This window comes from Hyperoodon ampullatus, assembly GCF_949752795.1.
Source record: "Hyperoodon ampullatus genome assembly, chromosome: 7".
Lineage (NCBI taxonomy): Eukaryota > Metazoa > Chordata > Mammalia > Artiodactyla > Ziphiidae > Hyperoodon > Hyperoodon ampullatus.
In genome coordinates this window covers 113,928,811-113,951,622 of record NC_136920.1, presented here as the reverse complement: position 1 = coordinate 113,951,622, position 22,812 = coordinate 113,928,811, and positions in this window count along the sequence as shown.

Below are 22,812 nucleotides of genomic sequence, written 5' to 3'. Positions count from 1 at the left end.
CATGTAGCTGTCCAGTTTTCCAAGCACCACTTATTGAAGAGACGGTCTTTTCTCCATTGTATATAATTGCCTCCTTTGTCATAGATTAGTTGACCATAGTTGCGTGGATTTATCTCTGGGCTTTCTATCTTGTCCAATGATCTACATTTCTGTTTTTTTTGTGACAGTACCACATTGTCTTGAATACTGTAGCATTGTAGTATAGTCTGAAGTCAGGGAGTCTGATTCTCCACCTCCATTTTTTTTCCCCACAAGACTGCTTTGGCTTTCCAGGGTCTCTTGTGTCTCCATACAAATTTTAAGATATTTTGTTCTAGTTCTGTATAAAATGCCATTAGTAATTTGATAGGGACTGCATTGAATCTGTAGATTGCTTGGGGTAGTATAGTAATTTTCACAATATTGATTCTTCCAATCCAAGAACATGGTATATGGCTTCATCTGTTGGTATCATCTTTAATTTCTTTCAACAGTGTCTTATAGTTTTCTGCATACAGGTCTTTTGTCTCCCAGGTAGGTTTATTCCTAGGTATTTTATTCTTTTTATTACAATGGTAAATGGGACTGTTTCCTTAATTTCTCTTTCAGATTTTTCATCCTTAGTGTATAGGAATGCAAGAGATTTCTGTGCATTAATGTTGTATCCTGCAACTTTACCAAATTCATTGATTAGCTCTAGTAGCTTTCTGGTGGCATATTTAGGATTCTCTATGTATAGTATCATGCCAACTGCAAACAGTGACAGTTTTACTTATTCGTTTCCAATATGTATTCTTTTTACTTATTTTTCTTCTCTGATGCCATGGCTAGGACTTCCAAAACTATGTTGAAAAATAGTGGTGAGAGTAGACATCTTTGTCTTGTTCCTGATCATAGAGTAAATGCTTTCAGTTTTTCACCATTGAGAATGATGTTTGCTGTGGGTTTATTGTATTTGGCCTTTATTATGTTGAGGTAGGTTCCCTCTATGCCCACTTTCTAGAGAGTTTTTATCATAAATGGGTGTTGAATTTTGTCAAAAGCTTTTTCTGCATCTATTGATGATCATATGGTTTTTATTCTTCAATTTGTTAATATGGTGTATCACATTGATTGATTTGCATATATTGAAGAATCCTTACATCCCTGGGAAAATGCCACTTGATCATGTTGTATGATACTTTTAATGTGTTGTTGGATTTTGTTTGCTAGTATTTTGTTGAGGATTTTTGCATCTATATTTTTCAGTGATATTGGTCTGTAATTTTCTTTTTTGTAGTATCTTTGTCTACTTTTGGTATCAGGGTGATGGTGGCCTCATAGAATGAGTTTGGGAGTGTTCCTTCCTCTGCAATTTTTTGGAAGAGTTTGAGAAGGACGAGTGTTAGCTCTTCTCTAAATGTTTGATAGAATTCACCTGTGAAGCCATCTGGTCCTGGACTTTTGTTTGTTGGAAGATTTTAAATTATGGTTTCAATTTCATTACTTGTGATTGCTCTGTTCATATTTTCAATTTCTTCCTGGTTCAGTCTTGGAAGGTTATACCTTTCTAAGAATTTGTCCATTTCTTCCAGGTTGTCCATTTTATTGGCATAGAGTTGCTTTTAGTAGTCTCCTAGGATGCTTTGTATTTCTGTGGTGTCTGTTGTAACTTCTCATTTTTCATTTCTAATTTTATTGATATGAGTCCTCTCCCTCCTTTTCTTGATGAGTCTGGCTAATGGTTTATCAATTTTGTTTATGTTCTCAAAGAACCAGCTTTTAATTTAATTGAGCTTTGCTATTGTTTCCTTTTTTCCTATTACATTTATTTCTGCTCTGATCTTTATGATTTCTTTACTTCTGCTAACTTTGGGTTTTGCTTGTTCTTCTTTCTCTAGTTCCTTTAGGTGTAAGGTTAATTTGCTTATTTGAGATTTTTCTTGTTTCTTGAGGTAGGCTTGTATATCTGTAAACTTCACTCTTAAAACTGCTTTTGCTGCATCCCAGAGGTTTTGGATCATCGTTTTTTCATTACCATTTGTCTCTAGGTATTTTTTGATTTCCTCTTTGATTTCTTCAGTGATTTCTTGCTTATTTAGTATCATATTGTTTAGCCTCCATGTGTTTATGTTTTCTATGTTTTTATCCCCATAATTTATTTCTATTCTCATAGCATTATGATCAGAAAAGATGCTTGATATGATTTCAGTTTTCTTAAATTTTCTGAGGCTTGATTTGTGACCCAAGATGTGATCTGTCCTGAACAATGTTCTGTGCACACTTGAGAAGTGTAATCAGCTCTTTTTGGATGGAATGTCTTCTAAATGTCAATTAGATCTATCTGGTTTACTGTGTCCTTTAAAGCTTGTGTTTCCTTATTAATTTTCTGTTTGGATAATCTGTCCATTGGTGTAGTGTAAGTGGGGTGTTAAATTCCCCCACTATTATTGTGTTACTGTTGATTTCCTCTTTTATAGCTGTTAGCAGTTGCCTTATGTATTGAGGTGCTCCTATGTTGGGTGCATATATATTTATAATTGTTATATCTCCTTGGGTTGATCCCTTGATCATTATGTAGTGCCTTTCCTTGTCTCTTGAAGCATTCTTTAAAGTCTATTTTATCTGATACGGATATTGCTACTCTAGCTCTCTTTTGACTTCCATTTGCATGGAATATCTTTTCCCATCCCCTCACTTTCAGTCTGAATGTGTCCCTAGGTCTAAAGTGGGTCTCTTGTAGACAGCATATATATCAGTCTTGTTTTTGTATCCATTCAGCGAGCCTGTGTCTTTTGGTTGGAGTGTTTAATTCATTCATGTTTAAGGTAATTATTGATATGTATGTTCCAATTGCCATATTCTTAACTGTTTTTGGTTTGTTTTTGTTGGCTCTTTTCTTCTCTTGTGTTTCCCACTTAGAGAAGTTCCTTTAGCATTTGCTGTAGAGCTGGTTTAGTGGTGCTGAATTCTCTTAGCTTTTGCTTGTCTCTAAAACTTTTAATTTCTCCATAAAATCTGAATGAGATCCTTGCCAGGTAGATTAATCTTGGTTGTACGTTCTTCCCTTTCATCACTTTAAGTATATCATACCACTTTCTTCTGGCTTGTAGAGTTTCTGCTGAAAAGTCAGCTGTTAACCTTATGGGAGTTCCCTTGTATGTTATTTGTCATTTTTCCCTTGCTGCTTTCAATAATTTTTCTTTGTCTTTAATATTTGTCAACTTGATTACTATGTGTCTCGGTGTGTTTCTCCTTGGGTTTATTCTGCCTGAGATTCTCTGCATTGCCTGGACTTGGGTGGCTATTTCCTTTCCAACGTTAGGGAAATTTTTGACTATAATCTCTTCAAATATTTTCTCAAGTCCTTTGTCTCTCTCTTCTCCTTCTGGGACTGCTATAACGTGAATGTTGTTGTGTTTAATGTTGTCCCAGAGGTCTCTTAGGCTTTCTTCATTTCTTTTCATTCTTTTTTCTTTATTCTGTTCCACAGCAGTGAATACCACCATTCTGTCTTCCAGGTTACTTATCCGTTTTTCTGCCTCAGTTATTCTGCTATTGATTCCTTCTAGTGTAGTTTTCATTTCAGTTATTGTGTTGTTTATCTCTGTTTGTTTCTTCTCGAATTCTTCTAGATCTTTGTTAAACATTTCTTCCATCTTCTTGATCTTTGCCTCCATTCTTTTCCTGAGGTCCTGGATCCTCTGCACTATCATTATTCTGAATTCTTTTTCTGGAAGGTTGCCTATCTCCATTTCATTTAGTTGTTTTTCTGGGGTTTTATCTTGTTCCTTCATCTGGTACATAGCCCACTGCCTTTTCAACTTGTCTATCTTTCTGTGAATGTGTTTTTCATTCCACGGGCTGCAGGATTGTAGTTCTTCTTGCTTCTGCTGTCTGCCCTCCCAGTAGATCTATTTCTAAATTTTTTTTTTAAGAACAAAGTCTTCCTGGGTAGGGGCTTTATATAGGTGGAGAGAGCTTCTCACTCTCCTCAGACAGTTTGTCTCTTTTCTTTTAAATAAATATTACTTGCTTTGATTTGATTTGTGTTTTTGCTTTGTTATGCAGTCTGGGGTTAAATACTGGGCAGCCAGTGCTCTGCAAGGCTGTATAGAAGATCCAATACATGAATAAATTTCTCTTTTTTCTACTCTGATTTTTCCATGTGTGTGTGTGTCTATGTGTAATTTTTAAAGGACTTTCAAAGAATGTTTACCCTCTTACTGCCCTAGACTGAGATTAGTATGGTTTCAACCAGTAGTCTATTGCTACTCTCAGAGCTTTGGCCTTGTCATCCACCTTGTTTGCATTTTTTCCTTGACCTGTTGAATCTCTTTCACTAAAATATGTTTAACAAAGTCAAGCACAGACTTTGGAATGTAATTTAGAGAGCAGAAGTTTTCATTCAACACTTTCTTTGGTAAAAATTACTTTTTTATGTGACAAAGTATCAAAAAAGAAAGAAACAAGTAAACCAAAGCAGTACTCTAGTTTGTTTTATAATTTCCTAGATGATATCAAATTACTATCTTCTATGAAATGAGGCCAAATTATAATACTCAGGACATAAAAAAACATTATAAAAGTGGATAAAAATGAATTTATGGCTGTTAATCTTGTCCACAAGCAGTATCATATGAGCCCTTACTATAATTTAATTATTTTTATTTGCTCTTTCTTTGAAAATTTACATGTTGTGATGAGATGTCATGACTCTTCAAAATCTGAAATGAGGATATGTAAAATATTTTTCATTAATAAAGTTGATATGAATTGAATACTTTTGAGACATATAGAACTGTTTGCCATAATGTACAAGAAAAGACTGTAGCATGTACCACATGCAATAATTATAGAACAGCTCTCAAAGGATTAAAGCACTATAAATTGTACAGTACCAATCTGCAATCAGAAAAATTAATCCTCAGAGGATTAATACACCAGAGTCTCAAGTAATCAGTAATAATTGTGTCATATTATTGAAGCACACTCCAAGTATAGTTTTCCCTACCTACTGAGTTGGCTACAACGACTGAAATTTATTAAGCTGTGACAAAACTGCAGGCCCATGATCAATGGGAATCCAAGAGATTCAATTACAAATGTAACAGTACTATTGCCAGCTTTTTCTTTCCTTCTTTTTCTTACCATTTTAACTTTATTTTTTATTAGACAAATTTTGCTAATACTACATTTTTACTTAACATGATAAAAAATAATTGCAAGTGCTTGAAGAATTAAAAACAAAGAAAATAATTTTGTTATAATAAATATAAACATTTTGATAAAGGGGTTTACTTAATACTAATACTTTTTTTAACTTTAAAAAACTGTCTTCATCTTTAAGCAGTATACTGTATGGCCATGTAACTGTTAGCATTTTGCAGAAAGCATATATTAACTGTATATAAAAATAAAAGTTATACTGCAGTAAGTAATACTAAACGTTAGGGTTAATGAGTTTAACTCTGATTTGAGTTATTTCAAATGTCTCTGTTAATGATAATGTCCATTCCAAAGCCATCAAATAATGTTAATTAAATCTCTGCTTAGTTTCACAGTTGTGTTTAATTAGCTCAATCACTTTTTCAAATGTAACAGGCTATAAAAAGAATGATCTATTGACAGAATGTTTAATGGCCAATTGTTAGCTGCCAGATTTGATCCCTGAACAAACATCGGGTATGTGGAAAAGGAAAATGCATTAAAATCATCACATACATAAACAGCCTTTGTAGATTAGGAGGTTAGTGCATGCAGTTCAAATGGTTTTCTTTCTATATTAGAAAGGAGTAGTTACAAGATGAGCTTAGTGGTATATATGAAGCTTTTCAATAAAGGCAGAAGTTACATTTATAATAGTCTTACTATGGTTATTTGAAATATGCTTTTACTAGATAGACCTTAATCTTTGGCAGTAAAAATGTGTCATAAGGTGAATATGGACTTTAATACTGCTTATGGGAAAGTTTAATTAATACCCTAAGGGAAAAAATGCCCAAAGGATATAGCTTCTGTAAAGAGCCATAATTATTACTAAGCCAATATAATAATATATACTTTCTTGAACAAATTACAATAGGTTTACAAACAAGATTTCAATTAAAATTCACTTCCTATATCCTAAGAAAGTAAGCTGTTTTTTTTTTCAGTGTTTTGGAAAAATACAATTAATTCCAAGTTTATTTTTTAATGGGTAGGAGTTAGTGTGCCAAAATGATTTTGTTTAATCTAGGTAACCCTCAATTTTCAGATTATCATTTAGAACATGGTGAGGCGGAATGGAATTCAAAATGTTAGAACATTATAATGATGTCAATCAAAAGCAATTTTACTATGTAAATAGTTGACTTTTAATTTTTTTTTTTTTTTTTTTTTGGTGGTACACAGGCCTCTCACTGTTGTGGCCTCTCCCGTTTTGGAGCATAGGCTCTGGACGCGCAGGCTCAGCGGCCATGGCTCACAGGCCCAGCCGCTCCGCGGCATGTGGGATCTTCCCGGACCAGGGCATGAACCCGTGTCCCCTGAATCAGCAGGCGGACTCTCAACCACTGCGCCACCAGTGAAGCCCCTAAACTTTTTTGTCTGTGAAAATTATGAGAAAATGCAATTTCTTTCTTCAAGGAAGTTATTTGAAAGAAGTATGGGATAAAATGTTTAATTTATCATAAATTAAGAAAAGCAACTATGTTTATGTTACATAAATCAGGTGATTACCATTAAGCACTTTCTCTGTGCATCTTAATTTACAAGTCACAATGTAAAATAGAGGACAGTTATTTCTAATAATATTGAAAATATTATAATATCACACTAAAACCCAGAATTTAAACATTTGACATGTAGAAAGATAAATGTATTAAATCTTAAAATTATTTTATAAAAACAACTAAATATCCATGCTGTTCTACTAATACAAAGCTTAACAGAGTGTAATCAATGATTAGTCTATATAAGGATATATCTCCATATTCTGAACTCCAAAGATGACAGGGAACCTCTTTAAGAAAAAATAGCAAAATCTTTGTGGAAGGTTTTAGATTTGCTGTTTGCCACTATCTGGATTATTGAGCTGGAATAATCACCTATTTTAAGATTGTGAACAAGTAAATATTCTTGTAATATTTTCCATTTAAAAATAAAAAAACTTCATATCAAATTATAGCACAAGAGAATTCCCATCCCTATCTTGTATTCTCGTTTGTACCACCCTGAACCTCCTTCTCAATTTTTGCAATATTTTCTCTCATAGGACATCATATACTAATATTTAAAACATTTTGATAATGTGTGATTTAGAAACTGATTTAGAGATCATTTAGTTGGGGGGTGGCAGATGTATGTTATTTCATGTTTTAACTCCAGTAGCAGCTGCCTATAGGTCTCAGTGGAGAGGGATTCAGAGGGAGAGCTGGTTCAACCTCCTCAACAAAATGCTGATATGATGGATTACCTTGTTAGAGATTGGGGATGGGCATGCATGCTTACACAGCTTTTACTTCATCTTTTTTTTCCAATTATATGTATTATGTATTGATTTCCCATCCCTAGGTCCCAACATAATTCTGTAAAAAACAAAAACAAAAACCCAAATTAAAAGTGATTTAGCATATTTTTCTTAAAATCAAATATAGTATATAAATTATTATGACTATGTAAAGATTGTTCTTAAGTTGTTCCATGTAGTGTAACATGATAACATTTTCTTTCTTGGATGGATTTTTGTTTTGTTTTTTGGAGTTAATCATTGCCTAACCAACTTTTTTCTTGATTGCATAGTCTAGTAGGGCAGATATCATTGTTTCTTTTGTTCACTAATGTATCTAAAGTATCTAGTACAACTGAAGCACATTGAAAGCTCAATGAACATTTTTGCCAAATTAAAAATATTTATTGTCTAAGCAGTAATAGAACTATAACATTTCTCTCTTTATGATCAGTCACATCAGCTAATTCGTTGGTTCCATTTTTATTCTTAGAGACACATCCCTTAAAGCTCTATATATTGTTCCCATTGAATAAGTTTCTACTGCATGGCTGTGATACTAGGAAATCCCTTTTTTTGTCATACTGGAAATTTGTCTTTTTTATTTTCCTATACTAGAGCTCTTATTTCTTGGATTACTTAATATTCTCTTTCTTTGTTTACTCACTTGTTTTGGTGAAGAATATTCTTTAGTATCCTCCTGTGAAAGGATGTAGAGATGGAAGAATTTTTGTAGCTACATATCTAAAATTGGCTAGGTGTTAGAGTGGCTAGAAAGTAAATTCTACATTAGAAAATAGTTTCCTCGTTGTTTGGACAGTTCAGATTTACAGTAATGCTTTTGTAAATTCTTATGTCATTTGATATATCCATGACATATTTTGTGAAATGACCTCCTGATCTAGAGACCTTGTTACTTGGAAATCTCTATCCTACAATTCTGAGAAATTTGATATTTTTATTTCTTGAATGATTTGCTCCATTTATTTTTCCCCCTCTAGACTAGTTTTCCTTCTTTGGACTTAGCATCTCTTGATTTAATTGTATAATTTTCTTATCTCATATTTTTTTGGTTATTTTTTAAAAATTCTGCTTTGTGGAAAATTTGGTCAGTATTTTTCCAACACTATGATTGCAGTATTTTATTTATGCTATCCTATTTTCAGTTTTGAAGTTCAGATTCTTTGAATATCAGTTTTTATTATTTTAATAGCATCTAGTTTACTTTAACATAGATGCTTTATCTGCTCATATTTCATTGAAGACATTTATCATTTTTATTTTGTTAAAGTTATATTCTGGTCTGTTAAATGTTTATTTTTTTATTTAGTTTTGTTTGGACTTCTTTATTTTTAAGTTAGAAGTTTTTAGTGATGATTGGTGTTATGTCTTTATATGAGGTACACAAAAATGCTCTTTGGAAGCATTGAGCATGTTGACATAACTTTCCAACAAAATATAGTTTAGAGAAAGGAAAAAGCATATTCAGAGGTACAGAGTCTTGAGAGAGCATGGCATTTTAGGAAAAAAAAGTATTTAAGTGTGGTTAGAATTTGGGGATCAGAGAAAAACTAAGCTGTGAAAAGAACTATCAGAAAATTAAAGCATCAAAGCATAAAGAAAATGTAAGGAGTATTCCAGCATAGGGCATATAGTATAATGATTTGTTATCTGGACTAGTTACCAGGAAGTTTAGCTTGTATTGGCTGTGTGAACTTTGACAAATCTCTTAATCCGGGGGTCCCCAACCCCTGGGCCACTGATCGGTAGGAACTGGGCCGCACAGCAGGAGGTGAGTGACGGGTGAGAAAGCGAAGCTTCATCTGCATCTCCCCATTTCTCCCCATCACTCGCATTACCACCTGAACCATCCCCCCCCCCCCCACCATTGCTTGCATTACTGCCTGGACCATCATCCCCCCACCGCCGACTCCATCCGTGGAAAAAATTGTCTTCCACAAAACCGGTCCCTGGTGCCAAAAGGGTTGGGGACTGCTGTTCTGTGTAGTGAATTTATTAGTTTTGGACTACTTTCACTTTTCATTCCAACCCTGATTTAATTGAGATGTTAACTACCACAGGAACAAGGCCCAACTGGCAGATCCTTTTGAAATTTCAGACACTTTGGCATCCCCCTAGTAATCTGATGACCCTCAACCAATCTGGTGAAAATTCTTTTTTCCTATACACACCATAGAATGTTTTATGCATTGCTTCAAGTGTAGATTCACTTAATTCCATTCTGGCAAAGAGGTTTCAGTGAATCACAGAACTATGGAATTCCAGTAATGCTATAAACATTAGTTATGAACTAGCCCAACTGCCTAGCTGATGCTTGAATTCTTTCCACAACATCTCTGCCAGTGGTTATCTTTACTAAGATTGAATATTTCAAGTGATATTTAACTAGATACCCTCAAATAAGTCCGTGCTTTAGATTGCTCTGATTGAAAGTTATTTCTTATATCAATCTTGTTTTCAGAGTTCTAATTTTCATGGCCTTGGAGGTGGTAATTAAGTGGAAACTATCATGAAGTGTTATTTTAAGAAATGGAGATAATGGATTTCCAATGCCTAGCCCAGTGTGTGCCTCTTTGGCAGTCAGAAAATGTTAGTGATTATTTGTTCTTCAAATACTTGAAGGCAGGAATCAAATTATACTCCTCCCAAATTCAGGCTTATCTCCTCAGTGCGAACCAGCCTAATTTCCTGTAATTATGGCTCAGCTGAGAGGGTCTGTAGTCCACTAAAATTTGAGATTGCTTCAGCTAGTTTTTTGTTTTTGATTTTAATCATTCTTAGAAGGTGGAGAAGTCACTATCAAGCTTCAAAAGTGGAAACAAAACCAGCAATGGAGAGGCAGTTGAGATCATCCAGGAAGACATGATAGAGGTTAGGCTAGGAGAGCAGCTGAGTAGGTTTTAGTGGTAAAGTACGTAGGACTTCCTAACAGATTAGTATACAGTTAGGAGAAGATAAAAGGAATTAAGGTTGATTTCTCAATATTTGGGTTGTACAACAGAGGGGATTGTGGTACCATTTATGAAATGGGGAAGACTAGTGGGGGAACAGATTTTGTTTTGGACTTAAGTTTGAAATGACTAAAAGATACCCTGGAGGAGATCTTAATTAGGATCTTGGCTAAAGATAGCTAACGGAAACTTATCTCATTTTAAAATTATGACCACTAAGCTCAAAAGCACAGCTAGTCGTTTGGAGAGCCCTGCTACATTTCCCATAATGATTTGCTCTCTTGTTCTCTTAGACTGATGTTTCTCAAAGTTAAGATGCACACAAATCACTTGAAGATCTTATTAAATGCAAATCCTAAAAATCTTGTGAGATACCTAAGAACCTGCATTTCCAGCAAGCTGTTGGTGACACCAATGTTTATTGATCCTCAGATTCTCTTTGAGTTGCAGCTCTTTTCCATTTCTATTTACTCTTACATTTCCTAATCCTCCTTCTTCATTGATGATACTGTGGCTTATTCAAGCAGAAAATAGAAGAAATCAGAGAATTTTTACATACTTCCACCATTAAATCTACCAACCCACTCAGTCAGTAGGTCTTCCCTCTTTCAATAATGGGCTTCTACATAAGGCCAAACCCTCTGCTTATTTACTAGATAGCATTCCCTCTTAACCCACCATTGCTACCTCCAAGCGTCATTACATTTTCACTTTTTATAGAATCATTCTCTTCAACATAGTTACGTACTAAAATTTACCCTAGCTTTAAGATTAAAAAAAAAAAAAAAGGAAAATTGTATTGATATTTCCTTTACTACCCTATTTCTTTTCTTCCTTTTAAAGTAAAACTTTCAACAAAAGCATATATGTGTCCTTCTTTTCTCCATTGCTTTCTTTCCATTTAGCAGTGATAATTCTAGTAAATATCTGTTATTAAAACTAATCATTTACTTTACATTGCCAAATATAATGGTAAATTCTCAGTTCTCATTTGATCCCATTTATCAAAATTATTTGCATAGTTTTTGAAACACTATCTTCCCTTGGCCTTTGTGACACCAACTTCTCTTTGATTTTCCTCTGACATGACTGGTTGGCCTTTTCTGCCTTTTTGCTGGCTTCTAATTCTCTTTGACCTCTAAATTTTAGAGTACTTTGTATGTCAGTTATAGGGCCTCTCCATTATTACATCTATACACCAACTCTTTTTCTGGAATGTTGCCTATCTCCACTTCATTTGTTTTTCTGGGGTTTTATCTTGTTCCTTCATCTGGTACATAGCCCTCTGCCTTTTCATTTTGTCTGTCTTTCTGTGAATGTGGTTTACATTCCACAGGATGCAGGATTGTAGTTCTTCTTGCTTCTCCTGTCTGCCCCCTGGTGGATGAGGCTATCTAAGAGACGTGTGCAAGCTTCCTGATGGGAGGGACTGGTGGTGGGTAGAGCTGGGTGTTGCTGTGGTGGGCAGAGCTCAGTAAAACTTTAATCCCCTTGTTTGCTGATGGGTGTGGCTGAGTTTCCTCCTTGTTGTTTGTTTGGCCTGTGGCACCCAACACTGGAGCCTACATGCTTTTTGGTCAGGCTAATGGCAGACTCTGGGAGGGCTCACGTCAAGGAGAACTTCCCAGAACTTCTGCTGCCAGTGTCCTTGTCCCAGCAGTGATCCACAGCTGCCCCCCGCCTCTGCAGGAGACCCTCCACCACTAGCAGGTAGGTCTGGTTCAGTCTCCCCTGGGGTTACTGCTCCTTCCCCTGGGTCCCGATGTGCACACTACTTTGTGTGTGCCCTCCAAGAGTGGAGTCTGTTTCCCCAAGTCCTGTCAAAGTCCTTCAATCAAATCCCTCTAGCCTTCAAAATCTGATTCTCTGGGAATTCCTCCTCCCATTACGGGCCCCCCAGGTTGAGAAGCCTGATGTGAAGCTCAATACCTTCACTCCAGTGGGTGGACTTGTGTGGTATAAGTGTTCTCCTATTTATGAGTCACCCACCCATCAGTTATGCGATTTGATTTTATTGTGATTGCGCCCCTCCTGCCATCTCATTATGGCTTCTCCTTTGTTTTTGTAAGTGGAGTATCTTTTTTGGTGAGTTCCGGTGTCTTCCTGTCATTGACTATTCAGCAGTTAGTTGTTATTCTGGTGCTTTCACAAGAGGCAATGAGAGCAAGTCCTTCTACTCTGCCATCTTCTCAGGAAATTTTTGGAAGAAGTTGACTTTACAACATAGAATAGTAGCTATGTTTCTTGCCTCCCCACTACAGCACCAAGGGGAGAGGGCAGGCGGGAGGACTTGCGGCGCTGCGAGCTGGCGGCTCACGTCTCCACTGCCCTGGGCTCCACACTTCTGTTTCAAATCAGTAATTTAAAGTTCATTTGTATTCTCCCTTGTCTTGTCAGTGTTAATAACTGTTTATGATTGGTTCAAACTCTTTAATACTAGCCACCTAAAAGAAAAACCTGAACTATTTATTACGTATGTAAACAAAAAGAAATGGAAATAACCCTTTTCTCTCATTCTTCATCCCTTGGTCAATTTACACTTTCCCGTAAGTGTCAGTGATGATTATGGCTTTGCTGGAACTCAGCTTTAGTTTCCAGTGTCATCATGTTTTCTTTCTCAAATAGAGACGGGATTGGGTCTGAAATTGATAGCAAATCAAATGTACTGTGTACCTTAGTAGCTTGTGTTTAGTCAGGAATTGTACTTTGTTAGTAGTGAAACCCTGTCTATCCCCGCCACTCCTATTCTATTCTTTCTATTCTATTCTATTCTATTCTATTCTATTCTATTCTTATACCTATTTGTGTAAAATCTCACTGATTCTTCTCTACAGCTGTTATATCAGAGAGGGAGAGAAGTGGGTCTAAATAGTCTTAACCACATTAACCCATTTAGGTAGATAAATTTAATAAATCACAAGGTATCTCTTTCTCCATACTAATACTAATCTAAAGTAATTTTTGGATTCATTTTGAACTAAAATATATTCATTCCTTAAAGTCTGAAAAGTAGCATGGATTTAATCCATGTTCTGTCTCTTTGTCTCTCTCTCTCTGTGTTTAAAAGAGCAGTATCAAAGTTTTGCTTCAAATTCATATGACTTAAAAGAATGCACAGAGGTTGATGTTGAATCATTGAATCTTAGATGTAGGAAGATTGTAAAGTTCATCTAGGGAGTATGAACAATGCTTTGAGCCCTGTTTATATCATTCCAATGAATTATCTTCTGTCTTATACTTGAAAAGCTCCAGTAATACGGAATATCCTACTTTTCCAGGCACTCACTCCATTGTCTGGTAGTACTAATCATCATGAGTTCTTCATATCAAGTGGAAATCTGCCTTCTGAAGCTTCCTTTCATTGATAGTTACATCACTTGAAACCAATGATATTAATTCTAAATTCTGCTGCCACATGCAAACTTCTCAAATATTTAGAGGGCTTTTTTATGTCCTTTCTGAATATTCACTTCTGCAGATAAACGTTTCCTATTTCCTCAATCATTCATTGTAGAATATAGTTTTTTAAGTGCACTCATTTACTGTGGTCTATATAACTGTTTCTTCTCCCCATACACCATGAATGCCAAACAGAATAAAAGAATGGAGCTTCAGCGTTCCTGACAAAAAGCTAGACTACAGAGAATGCCATTCAATGTACTCATTACAATTGGGACAGTATTCTAAATAACCCAATGGATGTTCAGTAAGAAATCTGTAGACAAGGTGATAAAAATGTTAATATTTTACTCTTCTTGCCACAAGAGAACTTCTAAAACACTCTCTCAGGAGTTAAAAATCAAAGCTATGTTTCTGTCTCTATCACTATTCATGTATTTCAATGTTATTCTGACATTATATTAATGTTCAGTGTATGCAATGTAAGAAATTATTAACTTAATGTAGTTTTGACCCTTCCACTCATCAGTACACCCTGTATTTATTATAAAACAGCAGATATAAACTTCAAAGTACTTACCTATGACTAAAAATAAGCTCAGAACTTGGCAACTCCTCTCTAAATATGACATAATTACCATGTGAAAATGATAAAATTAACTTTTGAGAAAAGACACAAAATTCTTAATTGCTCTAGAAGGTATTTGTAATGGATGTAGTGATGTATAATATAGATCCCATCTCTTTCTAGATAAAATCTTTCATTGTGTCACCTGGTGAGAATTATGGTAACTGACAGCTCAGAGCTGGGTCCCTTCCAGATGAGAGTAGCAGCATCCAAGGTCACATTCTCTTTCCAGGGCAATCCAAGTCCAGCGACTGGTCAATGCAGAAACATAAAGGCCTACCTCTCAGGTCAATGATGATTTAAATACATTTATTCTGAAAAAGAGGAAAGTAGAATCCCAGCTTTCAGAAATGAGGATGATGTTTTGAAGAATCAGTTTTGACATTTTGAAGAATTAGTTTTGGAAGGGATATCTGGAGTTCATCTGGGGACATGTTAAGTTTGAGACAACTCTTGGATATCCATCTGGAGATTTCCAGAAGTTAGAAGGAAATGGAGTTTGGAATTCAGATGAGAAATTGAATTTAGTAATACATATTTGTTAGTTTTTATTTTTTTAATATTTTAATTTTAATTTTTGTTAGTTTTTAATAACAGACAAATGGCACATAAAGCCAAATGACTTGATGAAATATCCAAGGCAGTAAGTACAAATCAAAAATGTAAGAGGCACTCCAACATTTAAGGGGTGAGGAGATGAAGAAATCAATAGAGAAAACAAGGAACAGAGATGGGAGGAAATTGAAGCAAAATGGGAATGTGGTTCTCCATGTAGCAACATGGAGACCATACCAACAGGCCACTAGAGGCTTGAGAGAAAAAAGTGAAGGAGAGAATGATTACTGCTAAAAAGGAAACAGGAACATGAAATCATTCATATTTCTTTTTATATTTCACAAAGGAATTTTTCATGCAGCAGGACCAGCCATTTACCCAGCAGAACTCATCTCTTAGGAATGTTTATGACTGTTTCAGACGTTTAGAAGTTCACTTCAGAAGCATTCAAAATGTGGGATTTGTTTAGGCTCCCTTAGATAATCATTACCTATTATCATTAAGTATCTTCACTCTATTAGATAGGTACCAAACATTCCCACTAACATTTCTTTTGACCTACCTGGATTTAAAAATCTGTTCCTTGAATTCTCACAACCAAATCTATGTGGCAAAACTCATATATTTCTAATGTGGGACTCTGTTGAAAACTTACAGACTTTTTTCATTAATTAATGTTTTTTAATGTAATTTATTTAATGTTTCTTCTCCATATATGCTAAAAATGTTGATAAAAGAATAAGTACTACTGACACAGGCATTTTGGTATATATTTAATAAAACATTTTGTTTTATTTATTTTATAATGTACTTAAAATATTCAAAGTGGATTGGGGTGAGAGGTTGATTGCTCTGTAATTAAGCATGTGAATCATGAATGCATATGAGAGAAGTATTTGACTCTTAAAATAAATGAGGAAATATCAAAAAAAAGCATTTAGTCCTGGAGTTAATAATCATTTTACTAAAGTACATGAAATCATTTGAAGTCATTATGAAAATAATTTAATGTCTTACTAACTATACAACATAAGAGATAATTATATTTTTTTGAAAAACCATGGGAAGAATTTCTTAAGTGCCTTTAAAATATGGCCATAATCTATTATAAAGCTCTAGGCTCTAACAAAATAATTAGAAATGAATTCTAGCCAATCTATTAAAGAATTTGAATCCTAAATGAGAATTTAAAGTATACTACCAAACTAAAGGAGCACTAATATGTGAGTCTGTAAAACACCCTGACACATACTTCTGGTGTATCATATACTTATTATAAATGAGGCATCAAATATTTGTTAATTTAACGTATTCGAAACAATACAGGTCAAATCTTCTGCTTTTCTGCACAGGTGACTTTGAACGATATTCAACATTGTTCACATTCTTACTAAACAACTGTCTGGTCACCTCATTTGTACATTTACTTCTCTCCACAAAAGTCTGCCTGCCCACTGTACCTGGGTAAAAGGCTATTTCCACTGTGAAGTGTTCTTTTGAAATCAAAATAAAACTCCACTAGATTACATTAACATGTATGTATAGAATATCTACCTTGTAACTAATATGGATGTATTTTCCTCTCCCTCTAAATATTAAGTTCCTAGTAGGCAAAAGCAACACATAAATGATGTGTTCACATCTATTCACCTTTCTATGTCTCATACCATTTGATATGTTCTAATTGTGTTCAATGCATTTTGTTGAATTCAATTAAATTGAAAAAGAGCTCTTTTCCAATACAATTTTACTAGTTGTTTGACATTAGGTAAATTTGTTACTTTTCTGAGCATTAGCTTTCTCAACTATTAGACATAGTTAGTACTATAAATCCTATGAGGAATTAGACAATAAGTGTAAAAATGATTATCATAGTGCTTTACATTATAACGGTAGAGAGTTAACTAAGAAACGTTAGTTCCTTTACATCAAAAGAGCACTTAAAGTTATAATATGCCTACATGTGACTACAATATTCTGTTTGTGTTTGATAGCATCATTTTGTTAATTGCCTGGAGACTGTTATATTTCATGTTGGTAACACAGCCTAAAAACACATGGACTCAAAAAAATTACCTGTGGTCAGAAACAGAAACAAAAACAAAAACAAAAACATGTATCTCTCCTTAAGGTAATTATTTCAACATGCTTGTAAAGGAAACAAAATTATTTCTGAACAATTTTGCCTACTATTACTTTCCAGAATTCTTTAACATGATGAAAAACCTTTAAACCCTTTGCTTAGATAAATTATTGATAATGAAAAAGGGGAGCTTGTGATAAAATGTGTAATTTGAATACACAATTAGTTTTAATTAAAAAAACACTTTTCTTCTGATTATAAAAATAACAGAATACTTGGGAAATATGGAATCATGCACAAAAGGAGGAATTATGTGATTTCTCCATTCAGGGAAAGAACAATGTTAATCTTTTGTTGTTCTTTCCATCTAGTTTATATATTTATGATGTAATTGCACTTAAATATATAAGAGCATATATCTATATCTATCTATCTATTATATTTATTTATATGCAGTACTGTTACTGAACCAGGTTCATTTTGTCCCACACACAGCAAGCCAAGAGACGTGGAGGTTTGCAGCAAAAAGAGGGTTTATTCGCAAGGCAGCCAAGGGAGGCAAGGGGCTCAGGGTATTTATGGGATAAAGAATAAAGAAACAGGATGGTCTGAGGCATGGGGAGCATGGGGAAAAGTGATTAGAAAAGGTGTTATAATTGTCATTCTGCACAGGCATACCTAAGCTGTAGGTCTCTGCAAGTTCAAAAGTCACCAAGCAGCTCATCCATGCCAGTTGAAGTGTCCTGGTCCCACACGTCCAGTCTTAACCAGTTCAGCTTGAACTAGAGGCAGCTGACTCCAAGTTCCTGGAAAATAACATTGCAAACATCTTACTGTTTAGGCTACATGCCTCTTGGAGGACATGCAAGTCTTAAACTTCATTAGTAAAGGCAGGTGAAACAGATTTAACTAATAATTGCCCATGGTTTTAGTACTCAACTTTTGTCTTAATATAAAATGTGGATATTCTCACATGTAATGGTAATACAACATTAATTCTTAGGTAACATTTACCAGGTATCCTGTAATTGATTGGACTACCACTTTGTTGTTGGATATTTCCTCTTTTTCTTTTATTTTCTTTTATTTTTGCCATTATAAGGAGAATTGGATTATACATTTTGATATATAATCTTGTCTAGATTTCTGATTTGGTTCCTTGGATTCCAAGAAATGGGTTAAACTGTATGAATATGTGAATTTTTGAGATATGTTTTTTATATAGATCTTACCAGTGTAAATTCCCACTTATAAGGAGTTCACTTAAAAAGCCCTTATCACAATATAGTATTATTACATTTTAAATATTCTGCTAAATCATTTGTGTTTTTCGAAGTAAAAGTTTTTGTCATAAGTTTATATTACTTTTCATAAGTATTGGTATTTTAATTTTCTCATAAAAGTTTATCATATAATAATTATTTGTTAGTTATATACATTAACCCTTTGTCACATTTGTGGCAAAAAATAGTTTCTACCTTTTTAATTATGTTATTTTAATGTACATAAATTTTAAAAAGCATATAGTCAAATATTTTGATTTCATCTCTTTATCATTATTTTGCATTCATATTTAGCCTTGCTGATGTATATTTTATTGATTATATAAATTTAGCCTTGGTGTTTCATATATATATGTATATATAGACATAGATATATTAAGCATAGGATGATACCACTTCAAAATATTTTTTCAGTTTTTTTACACACATTTTTACGCATAAGTATTTTTTTTTACATAATTAAGATCATACTATATTCTACTTTGTTAGTTTTTCATACATATAGTGAGCGATTTTTTGTGCCATTAGATATCCAAGGTAACAGTGTGCACATTATAATGTATTATATTGAGCAAGTAAGTTCACAAAATTTTTTCGTAATTTAATATTGGATATTTTATCTAAAAGCTATACTTAGTTTTGAATTATAGATAAAATATATATAGTATTAGTAATGTGTACTAAATAGAACAAACACCTCTTTGTTAAATACATCCTAAGTTAATGAAATAATATGTTTAAGTCACTTTCGCAAGTGATAACTAATATCTAATAGTGTGAATAGTTGTTATTAAATACTGCATATATTTTTTTCTATATTACTTAAATGTTAGTTTCTTCACCTCAGCCATGAAGTTTAAGAAAAGAACTATTATACTTTTAAAATTATTATTTTTATCCCATGAATGATTAAAACTATATCATAATTTTAAGAAAAAGCAGAACACAGCATGAAGCCAATAAGGGGAAAAATAGAGAAAAGCACCTTTTATTTCTGGAAAGAAGCCAATGATTGTTACTCAGAACACATAAGGAGAGAATGATTTTAAACATTTAGAGGAAATCATGAAAGCCTGAAGGGCTTTCTTCCAAGGGCACCTTGGAGAAATTCATGTTTCTAAAATAGGAAACATTTATCAAGACTTTGAGTACAGTAACAGTTTCATGCTACAGTGTCAGCATAACTGGAGCAAATGAACTTTCTGGCATCGATGGTCACTGTGCTACTTCTGTCAACATGGTTTGCTTTTCTTTAAAAAAATGTATGTGTGTGTGTGTGTGTGTGTGTGTGTATAACATTAAAGAAAAATAAGAGAAATAATTTCCTCTTGCTACAAAAATACTGATTTTTCAGGATAACAGGTGAATTGCAACCTATAAATATCTTGCTTTTATTAAAACTTCCTGACTAATTTTTTAATGGAATGGAATCAAATTTGCAATCAAATGGAATGGAACCAAATTTATATTCAATGTTTCTTTTATTGTTAAATATTCATACTTAAAAGAGTCTAGAAAGCATTTTTTCTCCAATGGGAATGATCATTTTAGGATAATATATTTGCTTTATAGAGTTGGAAAGATTATTCATTTTTTTTCTGATAAGACCACAGTCATACTGGCCTTGAAGATAGCAGAATGTGATAGCAAAAATGATGACAGCTCTTTTAAAAATAAAAACATAAAACAATTATCCATGAAATCTGACCTTTCAATTTTGGAGGTTAATTCACTTAATTTTAGGGAAAATATTAAATTACCAAAACATATGTTTTCCATTTTTTAGATAGGAAAAAGCTATGTTATATGGGATTTGCTTGTTTGCATTTTTGTTTGTTTGCTGTGTGTTTATTATTTTAACATTTAATGAGGAGGCTTAGGAATAAGCAGTGCAAAAGCTTAGTGACGATACATGAAAGATTTTGTCACAATTTAAAGCAAATCATCAGAGATTATTAAGCTTTTTGGCATTATAATACACTGTTAGTATATAACCATATTCTTTTCCTTTTAAATTCTATACTCACCTTAGCTAAATGTAGGATATAGATATTTTATCATTTCAGTTTTGTAATTGATAGTTGCCAAAATGTCATAGTACTAATCTGCTATTAACTAGAATTGATATGTACTTATCCCTATGATCTAATAACTTTGGTTTGCTGCTTAAATTCCTGGAATGCCCTACTCATTCCCCAATTCAATTTATCAAAAAGTGAGCACCTCCTTTGTGTCAATTTTTGGGTCTAAGATATGGGAATATAGAAAATGTTAAATAGATAAAATGATGAAATATGATTCTTTAATAGAAATGGGAACTTAAAGGTCATATGGAAGCACAAATGCAGGATGGTTTGCCCAGCTAGGGAGGGACTGGTGAGAAAAGGTTTCCTGAAGAAAGTCATCTTCAAGTAATTTCTTTTTCCTTAAAGCAAGTGTTCAAGGCTTTTTTTCCCTCACTCACATGTCCACATGGCTACATTTAATTTCAGATAACACATGCAGAAGTTCTTTATAGTGCTTTTTCACAGCTGAATTGAATTATCCTAGATAAGACTTTTTAAACCCAGAGAAATATGTTGTTCACTCACAGCAAGGGAACAATTATTTATAGTTTCTTCTTAAGCTACTTTTTCTGACGACTCTACTCTTGTAGTCATTAAAAATCCTGTAAGAGGAATTTCCTTAGATTTCTGTTTGAAATGCAGACAAAGACTAAAACAAAGAAATAAAAACATATCCCAAAACTTATTCTATATGGAAATCTGAATTTTTGGAGTATGCTGATTGGCACTCAGGTACATGCAGGTACAAATTTTAGAATGATCTTTCAAATTTCCTCAAATAATAATCTTGGTTTATGCATGGTGACATTCCTTGACACTTTATATTCAGCATAAAATAGTTTGGTCAGAGTTAACAATCAGACAAGAAGTAGAGTTAAGTTTTACTGAGAGGGTAAGATGGTATAGTGATGGGATACATCTTTAAATTTTAATCATATGTAGATAAAATAACTTGTTTCTATGTAAAAAATAATTATGTATTGCAATAAAGGAGGAAAAGAAATGATGCAAGGAAGAATCTAAGGAAGTGAGGGAAAAATCTAAAACATGTAAAAGCAGAAGGGGATTCAAAAAAGAGAATTCTGTGTTCCTCAGTGCTCTATTTTAGAGCTTAACATTATATCCACACATAGAAAATGCTCACAAACAGTTTGTGACTATTAACAGGCATTGCAAACCTTGTTACTTTTATTAAGTTTCATTATGTAGTTCCACCTATAACACTGTGTATATCTGTATCACTGTACCTATTACATCATTGGATTATTTGTTTTGTGAGTATGTCTTCTTGATTACTAATTATCCTAGGGTATGTGGACCAGGGCATAATTATTTTTTATCTCCACTACCTTCGGGTTTTTGTGACTAATAGATAATCACATGCTAAATAGACTGATCTAACAAAGGTACTCTTATGTCCATAAGCACCATCATCAACAACAGCAGTTCTGAGAATCTACTCAGCTTGCCATTCTTCATGGGAAGACAAAGAAGTACATTGCACAGTCTCTGAGGTAGAGATAACGTATAAAGTCAGTTGGAAAACTGCAGTGAAATGGCTAATGGTTTTCTGAGGCATGGCTTTTTTATAAAAGTACACAATTTTTTGGAAATCAAGCAAACCAAAACTATACTGGTAGTTACAATTAAATTGGTTCCCATATACATTTATAAACAGACATTAGCACTCACCTTTAATGGTTTAGGAAAATGATTCATTTATTCATTCAGTCAATTATCTTGTACGGTCTTCCATACAATATGCAAAAAATTAGGAAGAGAACACAGAAATGAAACTTCAGTGTATATTAAAAGAGAGATGAAAGATAAACAAAAAGTAAACAAAAAAATGAAGATTTCAGGTAAAAGGCAATCATACATGAGGCTAAATGTATATACTTTATTTTTACATGTACACATTTGTGACCTATTCATGAAAGAGCCACATTTTTAAACCAAAATTATCTAACTGCTGAGGAGAAAGAAAAAATATTATCAGTTTCATAATTTAATATCCCCATGATTAAAACATAAAAAATTACCAAGTTCCCAGGAAAATTACATTTATTAAACTACTCTTTTTTTTTTTTTTTGCAGTACGCGGGCCTCTCACTGTTGTGGCTTCTCCCGTTGCGGAGCACAGGCTCCAGATGCACAGGCTTAGCAGCCATGGCTCACGGGCCTAGCTGCTCCACGGCATGTGGGATCTTCCCAGACTGGGGCATGAACTCATGTCCCCTCCATCGGCAGGCGGACTCTCAACCACTGTGCCACCAGGGAAGCCCTATTAAACTACTCTTGAATTATGTTACAGATGGTTCTGTAATAATAGTGAAAAGGGTCCTTGATGGTATCTTACAATAGGCATTTCTTATGGCA